Source organism: Oncorhynchus clarkii, chromosome 25 (genome assembly GCF_045791955.1).
Source record: "Oncorhynchus clarkii lewisi isolate Uvic-CL-2024 chromosome 25, UVic_Ocla_1.0, whole genome shotgun sequence".
In the NCBI taxonomy this organism is placed as follows: Eukaryota; Metazoa; Chordata; class Actinopteri; order Salmoniformes; family Salmonidae; genus Oncorhynchus; species Oncorhynchus clarkii.
Genome location: NC_092171.1, coordinates 857,736 through 866,904, shown reverse-complemented (window position 1 = coordinate 866,904; position 9,169 = coordinate 857,736). Strand labels below are relative to the sequence as shown.

The 9,169-nt window shown below is 43.4% G+C and overlaps 2 pseudogenes; both read right to left on the bottom strand.

The window, feature by feature from the left end:
• Positions 1-3,519: 3,519 nt before the first annotated feature.
• On the bottom strand, positions 3,520-4,871 carry LOC139383260 (protein dispatched homolog 2-like; annotated as a pseudogene).
• Positions 4,872-4,873: 2 nt separating this feature from the next.
• LOC139383259 (protein dispatched homolog 2-like) lies at positions 4,874-8,890 on the bottom strand (annotated as a pseudogene).
• Between the last annotated feature and the right edge of the window lie 279 nt (positions 8,891-9,169).

Sequence of the window (9,169 nt, the reverse complement as noted above, 5' to 3'; positions counted from 1 at the left end):
TGACTGGTACTGTATATTTCAACTGATGTTCCAGCTGGTGGTGCATTGTTGTAAACGCAGTCTGCACTACTGTTGTGATTTACATTTTTGAATACCTTGTCAAGTGTAAATAGAGATTGTATTACTCTACGCTGAATCTTAATTTCTTTGCACAGTGATGTGAATTATCTGAAGGAGCCACATGATGGATGGAGCCAAAGGCCAGTAAAATCTCTGTTTGTCAAATTCAGGCCTGCCAATAAATGTGCAAGACATTCCTTTTTCATTATCGAAACTGGGATATGCTTTAACACCCCGGCCGTCCTACAATCTAAACTAGATGCCCTCAATCTCACCCAAATTATCATGGAACCTACCAGGTACAACCGCAAATCCGTAAACACGGGCACCCTCATAGATATCATCCTGACCAACCTGCCCTCTAAATACACATCTGCTGTCTTCAACCAGGATCTCAGCGATCACTACCTCATTGCCTGCGTCCGTAATGGGTCCGCGGTCAAACGACCACCCCTCATCACTGTCAAACGCTCCCTAAAACACTTCAGCGAGCAGGCCTTTCTAATCGACCTGGCCCGGGTATCCTGGAAGGATATTGACCTCAGTCCATCGGTAGAGAATGCCTGGTTATTCTTTGAAAGTGCTTTCCTCACCATCTTAAATAAGCATGCCCCATTCAAAAAATGTTCAACCAGGAACGGATATAGCCCTTGGTTCACTCCAGACCTGACTGCCTTTGACCAGCACAAAAACATCCTGTGGCGTACTGCATTAGCATCGAATAGCCCCCGCGATATGCAACTTTTCAGGGAAGTTAGGAACCAATATACACACAGGCAGTTAGGAAAGCAAAGGCTAGCTTTTTCAAACAGAAATTTGCATCCTGTAACACAAACTCCAAAAAGGTAAGGGACACTAAAGTCCATGGAGAATAAGAGCACCTCCTCCCAGCTGCCCACTGCACTGAGGCTAGGAAAAACTCACCACCGATAAATCTACAATAATCGAGAATTTCAAGAAGCATTTGTCTATGGCTGGCCATGCTTTCCACCTGGCTATCCCTACCCTGGTCAACAGCTCAGCACCCCCCATAGCAACTTGCCCAAGCCTCCCCCATTTCACCTTCACCCAAATCCACATAGCTGATGTTCTGAAAGAGCTGCAAAATCTGGACCCCTACAAATCAGATGGGCTAAACAATCTGGACCCTCTCTTTCTAAAATTATCCACCGCAATTGTTGCAACCCCTATTACTAGCCTGTTCAACCTCTCTTTCGTATCGTCTGAGATCTCCAAAGATTGGAACGCTGCCGCGGTCATCCCCCTCTTCAAACTGTTACAAACCTATATCTATCCTACCCTGCCTATCTAAGGTATTCGAAAGCCAAGTTAACAAACAGATTACTGACTATTTCGAATACCACCATACCTTCTCCGCTATGCAATCTGGTTTTAGAGCTGGTCATGGGTGCACCTCAGCCACACTCAAGGTCCTAAACGATATCATAACCACCATCGATAAAAGACAATACCGTGCAGCCGTACTAATTGACCTGGCCAAGGCTTTCGACTCTGTCAATCACCGCATTCTTATCAGCAGACTCAACAGCCTTGGTTTCTCAAATGACTGCTTTGCCTGGTTCACCAACTACTTCTTAGACAGAGTTCAGTGTGTCAAATCAGGGGGGGGGCTGTTGTCTGGACCTCTGGCAGTATCTATGGGGTTGCCACAGGGTTCAATTCTCGGGCCGACTCTTTTCTCTGTATACATCAATGATGTCGCTCTTGCTGCTGGTGATTCTCTGATCCATCTCTACGCAGACGACACAATTTTGTATGCTTCTGGCCCTTCTGTGGACACTGTGTTAACTAACCTCCAGACGAGCTTCAATGCCATACAACACTCCTTCCGTGGCCGCTCCAAGTAAAACTAAATGCATGCTCAGTCTGGTTAGACTGTAAACTCTCCTTCCAGACTCACATTAAGCATCTCCAACTTAAATTTAAATCTAGAATCAGCTTCCTATTTTGCAACAAAGCATCCTTCACTCATGCTGCCAAACATACCCTTGTAAAACTGACTATCCTACCGATCCTTGACTTTGGCGATGTCATTTACAAAATAGCCTCCAACGCTCTACTCAGCAAATTGGATGCAATCTTATCACAGTGCCTTCCGTTTCTTCACCAAAGCCCCATATGCTCGTTGGCTGGCCCTCGCTTCATATTCGTGCCAAACCCACTGGCTCCAGGTCATCTATACGTTTTTGCTAGGTAAAGCCCTGCCTTATCTCAGCTCACTGGTCACCATATCAGCACCCACGCGTAGCACGCACTCCAGCAGGTATATTTCACTGGTCACCCCCAAAGCCAATTCCTCTTTTGGCCGCCTCTCCTTCAGTTCTCTGCTGCCAATGACTGGAACGAACTGCAAAAATCACTGAAGCTGGAGACTCATATCTCCCTCACTAACTTTAAGCATCAGCTGTCAGAGCAGCTTACAGATCATTGCCCATCTGTAAATAACCCACCCAACTACCTTGTCCCCATATTGTTTTTTTGTTTGTTGCTCCTTTGCACCCCAGTATCTCTACTTGCACATTCATTTTCTGCACATCTATTACTCCAGTGTTTAATTGCTAAATTGTAATTATATCGCCAGTATGGCCTATTTATTTCCTTTATACCTAATCTTACTTAATTTGCACACACTGTATATACACTTTATATTGTGTTATTGACTGTACGTTTGTTAATTCCATGTGTAACTCTGGTGCTGTTTGTGTCGCACTGCTTTGCTTTATCTTAGCCAGATCGCATTTGTAAATGAGAACTTGTTCTCAACTGGCCTACCTGGTTAATTAAAGGTGACATAAAAAAAATATTTAAAAAAACAAGGCTCAAATATAGCTCTGTACCCGCAGGTCTGCAACAGTGCTGTTCAAGTTCCCCTAAATAATTAATACACACAAAATGGTCTTCACAGTTACCAAATTAATGTTACATTTCTTGGCATTGACTTTGAGCAAAAGCAATGGGTGGTACGTTCTGACATTAAAATGGTTACACAATGTATATAGAAATGACTCCATCTCTGAACTATTTTTACTATTACATCACTTTTCCATGTTAAGATAAAGTGAGGTGTGCCTCTTGTTTTAGTGGTCTTTGCCTCTAATCGCATGGCACAAGTTAATAGCATAGGCACAAGCATTGCAAAAGAGCACCTTCTCTCACATCTAAAATGTATTGGGAAATTATTCAATTTGTGGTTCAGTCCAAGACAAAAAGGCCAGTGACTATCCAAGTTCCAGTGTCTATCTAGCTGTGAATTTTCAACTTTTCTAAATCCATTATGAAGAATCTTTGTCGCTTAACATTCCACATGAAGCAGTATCTGCATTAACTAGACCTTTTTATGATAATACTTTATCAAAGGATAGTTTCTAATTGAGCGAATGAAGCTGACAGACGATGAACTGAACACTTTTGCATGCTTAGATTATTTTGAAATCGTATTCAGTTTGTATCTTCCCTTGGCCCAACTCGTTTGATCCATACATCAGGCAAATCTGGTTTACTGTTTGGCAACATGACTGGTCCTTCACTCTGGCTTGTATGACCCCTCCCACATCTGGGAGAGGCTGTCTCATAGGTGGTCTCTCTCAGGGAGAGACGTAGGGTGTCTCTCTGTCCATTAATAAGGTGCCCTGGTTGTGATTCAAGTTCTCCCTCTACTTTAATAGATATCTGTTGGTTTGAGGGCCCTGGTTCAGTATCACTCAGCCAAGTCTCATTGGAATCTTCTAGCGCGTCAGATGAACTCTGAGTTGACTGTCTTTGGCGCTGTTGGTTTGGGTAAAGGTAATTACCCTGGTCTTTATTAAAATTCCTTTGAACTCCCAAAAGCCCCTCTGACTGCAGAGGTCGAGGACCTAGGTTCTCATGCTGAGCAGGATGGCAGACCTTCAGTTCCCTGTTTAGATGAACATGGCAACATTATTTTACCACAGTTTTTTTAGGACTGAAAAAGCAACATAGGGATTGGAAAAAGGTGGCAAATCCACATACTACACATTTCACCAGAAGTAGGATTATCCCCAGCTTTCTGAACAACGAGGCAGTAGTAGGGTGCATAATGATGCCCGCACAGCAAAAGGCCATGGATCCAACTCTTCCAGCTCTATCAGCGTGTGGAGCTGAATTATATGATATGCAGTAGTTGGCTAAAAAGTCAAGACAGCCCAGCAGCAGCTGATATGCAGAGTGCCTCCACACCACTAAGCTGCCATTCTAGAAGGACAAGGAGACCTATGGTGACAAAAAACACTTTCTCCAACAGCAGCAGTGCCATAAATACTCAGTGGAATATTCCATGTGGTCAGAAGAAGCAAGGCAAACATTAGGGCTATGGAGAACCCAGTAACCACAAGGGTCTCTGAGTTTAGACATTGTTGCAAGTCAGTGTCAACTGGCTCCCAGTGGAGCCCTAGAAATGTCTCCATTAAACCATGACACAATATCATTATAGAAAAGGGTGGTGTTACTAAAGTTGTAACTATAGCGGTGCGTAGTTGTAAATACCATTACCAGGGCTTCTATTTGCCCATATGCCCCAAAATGTAGGCCTCCAACCTCGGACACATAACCCTCTGCATGCCGCTCGGCCACCATCATGCTCAGGCTTTGTTCAAAAACACCCGGTAGGTAAGGAAAAGGAATAGCGTTGCAGCAACAAAAAAAGCATCCTCATTCTCAGAGCAACGTCGAATAGACACCCAGTCTATGAGTTGCTTGACAATACAGACATTGTCTGTTGAGCCTTTGTTTTCTGACGATGAGGGTAAATAAAAGCCTTGGTTTTGAACTCTTCCACACCAGGGTCTACAGCTGAGATACATGTTTCACCTGCGGCCAACACTGCGAACCAGCAGACCCAAATGTAGCTGAACTTGACCACTCCACAAGGGAGGATTTTTCAGGGAAAGTACATTGGTGGTGTCGGACAGTCCCCGCTTCAACCCTCGTAGCTTCTGACCAAAGGTGAAGATGCATTGCCTTAGTGAACTTGTGTCCCAGAACCCGCCTGGGCTTTCCGTTCCGTAAGGCTTCCAGGTCTGAACAGTAACTGAGGCTGAGGCACGCAAGGGCGGAGAGAGTACAGATTAAGTACACAGTTCCCAGGTACACCGCAAAGCATCGCACTGCTGTGATGAGAAAAACATGGCACTAGAAGTCAGTCCTGATGCAAGTATCAAATATCCATCCTCTTGGAGAACTTGATTGACTCTCTTCTCTAGAGAAGCAGGTGGATTCTGGGATAGTTGTAGGTTCCAGAAATCAATGAAAGTAAAAGTCTGGTTAGAGCAACTGCCGAACAGGAGTTGCTTGATGCCTAGGTCCATTCCTGTAATAGTAGTGTTCTTGTATATAAACTCAAGATCTTCAAGGCTGTTCATGTATATCTCCATCAAGTGATCTCCTTTTTCCACTGGTAGAAACAGGAGGCTATATTTCAGTGAGGGGACCTGATATTCTATTGTCTGCCGCCCTAGGAAGTCCTTATCAACCAGGTAATGCAATATGGAATACTGCACGAGTGTTTGCACCGAGTTGGCACAGATGCACAGTGACCTTGCTTGCCCCTCTCTGCACAATACGCCACCAGGCTTCAATTGTGGTAGTATGCGGTGCAAAAGCGGAGAAGGTGAAGACTCTCCGTCACCTGCAAAGATGTCAGGCTTAGACAGGATGAGGCATTGCTGAGAAATGCCAAGGTAGTTTCCCAATGACCAACTTGGACAGTCTCCACCCCTGATCATGGCACCGTCCACTTCCAAACAGATATGTTGCTTGCAGAGTTCTTGGAAGTGGGGTTGTGAATGAATCTGAAACATGGAGAAGAGAATTTTGTCATTTTAACACATCTATGGACTTCTATGATAATTTATTCTCACTCTACCCATGGCAAAAACTATATAATTATGTTCCATCTACCTTTTATTACAAGAGCAAAATGAAAGGTGCAGATTTTTTTGCAACTTATCATCAAGTAACTTATTGTCAGTGGCAGGTAGCCTAGTGGTTAGAGTGTTGGACTACCAACCGAGAGGGTGTAAGATCGAATCCCAGAGCTGACCAGGTAAAAATCTGTTGTTTTGCCCCTGAACAAGGCAGTTAACCCACTGTTCCAAGGCTGTCATTGAAAATAAGAATTTGTTCTTAACTGACTTGCCTAGTTAAATAAAGGTAAAATACATTAATTGTCACCCAATGGGAGTCCATAACTTTATTTTCTTTCAAATTAAGAATAGCACACCATTTTGTTTAGTATATCAGTGTCTGCCAAGTTCTGCATCCCAGAATGGTCTTTAATTTGTTTGTTGGCTCCCTGATTTCATGGTCTGGTTCGTAATGGTGGAAAATGGCAGATGGTCTGCTGATTTAAGATGAGTAAAGACCTAGTCACCTACCCTGGCCTGCTCAATCTCACACATGGAGTAGATCGCCTTCAGGCTCTGAAGACTGGCATAGTTTCCCGAGCAGAAGACCAGTGATCTGTGATACCACAGATGGCGGCAAGAACACGCCACCCCTCATCATCATCTGTGCTCAGTCTTCACTTACAAAAATGTAGCTAGAGTGACTGCTTATATTCTTACATAACTGAAAGTGAACACTTGAATGATGAATTAGTGGGTCAATACCTATAGTTGAAGTCGGAAGTTTACATACACCGTAGCCAAATACATTTAAACTCAGTTTTTCACAATTCCTGACATTTAATCATAGTAAAAATTCCCTGTTTTAGGTCAGTTAGGATCATCACTTTATTTTAAGAATTTGAAATGTCATAATAATAGTAGAGAGAATGATTTATTTCAGATTCTATTTTTTTCATCACATTCCCAGTGGGTCAGAAGTTTACATACACTCAATTAGTATTTGGTAGTATTGCCTTTAAATTGTTTAACTTGGGTCAAACATTTCAGCTGGCCTCCCACAAGCTTCCCACAATAAGTAGGGTGAATTTTGGCCCATTCCTTCTGACAGAGCTAGTGTAACTGAGTCAGGTTTGTAGGCCTCCTTGCTTGCACACACTTTTTCAGTTCTGCCCACAAATGTTCTATAGGATTTAGGTCAGGGCTTTGTGATGGCCCCTCCAATACCCTGACTTTGTTGTCCTTAAGCCATTTTGCCACAACTTTGGAAGTATGCTTGGGGTCATTGTCCATTTGGAAGACCCATTTGCGACCAAGCTTTAACTTCTTGACCGATGTCTTGAGATGTTGCTTCAATATATCCACATCATTTTCCGTCTTCATAATGCCATCTATTTTGTGAAGTGCACCAGTTCCTGCTGCAGCAAAGCACCCCCACAACATGATGCTGCTACCCCCGTTCTTCAGGGTTGGGATGGTGTTCTTCGGCTTGCAAGCCTCCCCCTTTTTCTTCCAAACATTACGATGGTCATTATGGCCAAACAGTTCTATTTTTGTTTCCTTTTTGTCCCAATGTGCAGTTGCTAACCATAGTCTGGCTTTTTTATGGTGGTTTTTGAGCAGTGGCTTCTTCCTTACTGAGCGGCCTTTCAGGTTATGTCGATATAGGACTCGTTTTACTGTGGATATAGATACTTTTGGACCTGTTTCCTCGTACATCTGTTGTTCTGGGACTGATTTGCACTTTTCGCACCAAAGTATGTTCATCTCTAGTACACAGAACACATCTCCTTCCTGAGTGGTATGATGGCTGCGTGGTCCCATGGTGTTTATACTTGCGTACTATTGTTTGTACAGATGAACGTGGTACCTTCAGGTGTTTGGAAATTGCTCCCAAGGATGAACCAGACTTGTGGAGGTCTACAATTTTTTTTATTGAGGTCTTGGATGATTTCTTTTGATTTTCCCATGATTTCAAGCAAAGAGGCATTGAGTTTGAAGGTAGGCCTTGAAGTACATCCACAGGTCCACTTCCAATTGACTCAAATTATGTCAATTAGCCTATCAGAAGCTTCTAAAGGCATGAAATAATTTTATGGAATTTTCCAAGCTGTTTAAAGACACAGTCAACTTAGTGTATGTAAACTTCTGATCCACTGGAATTGTGATACAGTGAAATAATTGTTGAAAAGATTACTTGTGTCATGAACCAAGTAGATGTCCTAACCGACTTGCCAGAACTTGTGGAGTGGTTGAAAACCTATGTGTTTGTAAACTTTCAACTGTGACTGTTCATTAGACCTGCAATTGCACTGATATGCTTTCACTTGTAGCCACAGTGCTGCCGAGGGAGACATTCACCATCAGCGGGTCAGAGAAGTCTGGTAGGGGACCAATTAACAGGCCGGCCATCTTAGGAGGACCACTGCACACCCGACGAGCACCGCAAGAGGATACTCCACTACCACCTGGGAGTAACTGTCAAGGAAATGCCACAGGATAAGAGGCTCTCTTTGCATAATTAAAGTACTATATATCTCTAGGAAAATCTAAGTAAAAAATTGAACATTAAATCTTAAGATAATGGTCACCAGCACTCATATTTTGAGACACAATACTATCTCGAGCTTATGACCGTGTTGTATAGCTAAATTAAGAGCTAAAGATTGTTGTCCTAATTACTACCATGCACTGAGTACAATTGGACGCAAGGTAAATTGTTGGTCATTTTTATTCACACAATGATCTTATTGTCGTGGAAACTGACTTTCTAGGGATCCAGTAGAGTCTGTCATCCCTAAAATAGAAACATAATTCTGTGTCATTGACCTTGTTTTGAGATTATATTTTCCATGATAATATGCTAATGTATGTACAGTATATATAGACTACAGAGCTGACTGTGACCACTTGATGCTGTTTGGACTTGTGGGGGCCACCGCCGTCATTGGGATGAGCTGCAGGTGCAACTGGTCTTGAAAGCGCCCATCAAGCAGTCGGCGTGAGGAGGACACACAGTAATTGGGTGTGACTCCAGACACGCATTGCCTTTACAGTGACATCGTCGGGTCTGTGGCGAATCATTGGCAAGTAAGACTTGGTGGTAGAGCTGGGAGGGGGAGGGCCTAGAGAGGCTGCAGCTGTCAGAATGGTCCCCTTTGGTTTGGATCAGAGTCGCCCGGGCCTCCAAGAACACAGTGTTGGGAGGACACAGTGACATCACTGGT